At 59.0% G+C, this 1,621-nt stretch overlaps 1 protein-coding gene across 5 annotated transcripts in view; it reads right to left on the bottom strand.

The window, feature by feature from the left end:
• The window catches only part of CGN (cingulin), a 23,391-nt gene that overhangs the window by 19,164 nt on the left and 2,606 nt on the right, over positions 1–1,621 (bottom strand). The window contains exon 1 of one of the 5 annotated variants that reach the window (XM_011377666.2): positions 1,565–1,615. The exons of 2 other annotated variants lie outside the window; for them this stretch is intronic. The gene's annotated coding sequence lies outside the window, so the exon portion shown is untranslated. Of the gene's footprint in view, positions 1–448; positions 556–1,476; positions 1,494–1,564; positions 1,616–1,621 lie in introns of those variants that run through there. 2 more of the 5 variants (XM_023521825.1, XM_023521824.1) reach the window with 2 other exon arrangements.

The following is a 1,621-nucleotide window of genomic DNA, read 5'->3' as shown; positions in this document are numbered from 1 at the left end:
AGAAGGTAGAGAGGGAACGGGCGGGAGGAGCAGATGCACAAAAAATCTGGTGACTGACAGACAGTCCAGCGTGTGACAAGAAGATTCTACCCTCCACCCCTCCCTCTCAAGTTCCCAAAGATGCATTCCTGATCCCACACTAAGTCGGGCCACCTCCCTGGCCCTCCGTTTTCCCCTCCCCCACACACAGAGAAGCAGCCCTACCCACTCCCCTCCGGAGGTGAAGGCATGCAGGTTCCAGGAAGCCAGAATCCTCTTAGGGTCAGGCAAATCTCTGGATTAGCAGTCCCCTCGTGCCAGCCCCCCACTCCCAAATATCCGGGATGGAAGGAGAGGTGCAGAGGCACCCGTAGGCAGCCTGTCCACAATATAGCGGTTACTAATTATTTCCCCAATTACAGCTAGGGCTTCAAAGGGGCTGAGCTAAGGCTGGCTCCGGTTCCCTTACCTGCCTAAGGCAAAGGAATCTGCCTCCGTCTTGTTGGTCTTGTTGGGGCCCCCGACGCGTACCTCTCCTCCAGCTGGAGACCTGGAGGTGCTACCTCCCCTAGGCCTGTGGCCTCCTGCGGTATCCTGCCTACTTCCTGCACCTCTGTTGCCCACTGCCAGTCTGACAGCCGACACGGTCCAGGAGCCAGGGACACCTGGTGGGGTTTCAGGGAATAATGGCGATCTTCTGAGGGGCATCGAAGAAATAGGTTAGGCTCTCAAACCTCACCTGGTGGCCCCATCTAGAACTACAGAAGAAAGTATGCGTGCTTGGGGTGGGGGTGGGCGGGAGGTTTGACATAAGCCCCCAGAAAGAGGCCTCAAGAGAAAGAAACAGTTCTAGATATTTCGTAGGCCCAAGGATCTTCGCTTCCCCATAGTCCTCTCTCGGAGAGAGCACTGTTTCCAGAGGAAGAAGGAAAAATTCCCCCTGGCATGAAAGCAAAGGACAGAAACTGAGCCTTGAATAGTTTCACACCTAGCAAAGAGATGGGGGCGCCCTCTTGCTCTGCCCCTCCGTGTCTCTTATTTGCAGCTGTCTTCGCCCGTAGGTGAATGGTTACAGGAAGATCCCACCCCTCAGAGCCATCTCAAAGCCAGAAGGGAGGTGTCAGCACCAGCGAGACCGGCATCGGGTTGAAGAACCTCAGGAGAACAGCACCTCTCCCTGCCCTGCCCCAGTGTCTCTGAACCTGGCAGAAGTCCCCTTCGCCCAGCCGAGACCAACGCCATCCCCCCACCACTCCCGTCTCCTAGAGACATTCTGCCCCTGAGACCGACCTCTGACCTCCAGAGAGATCCGGGCCCTGAAACGCTTTCGTGCCCTGGGAAACGGCCTTAACCTCAGGTGTCCCTCACCTGGCACCTTCCCAGGCACCTGTCTCCGTCACCTTAGAATGGGAGCCAGCTCTGAACCAGTACTCCACCCTGCCTTGACCTCCCCTCGCCCTCGCTCCAACTCAGCACCTGTGCGCTGGAGGGAGGTACCTCGGGTCGCCTCGACCCCCGCCCCTCAGGGGTGCACCTGAGGCCTGCTTGCGTCTCAGGTGCCCTTGCCCGGGTCCGGTTCACTCACCCCAGCCCGGCCCAGCCCGGCGCTCCCGAGCTCGAGCTCGGGTTCGGGCTCCGGCTC

The sequence above is a fragment of the Pteropus vampyrus genome, unplaced genomic scaffold (assembly GCF_000151845.1).
Source record: "Pteropus vampyrus isolate Shadow unplaced genomic scaffold, Pvam_2.0 Scaffold319, whole genome shotgun sequence".
NCBI lineage: Eukaryota > Metazoa > Chordata > Mammalia > Chiroptera > Pteropodidae > Pteropus > Pteropus vampyrus.
Note: the sequence above shows the minus strand (reverse complement) of the source record. Positions and strands in the feature narration are given on the sequence as shown.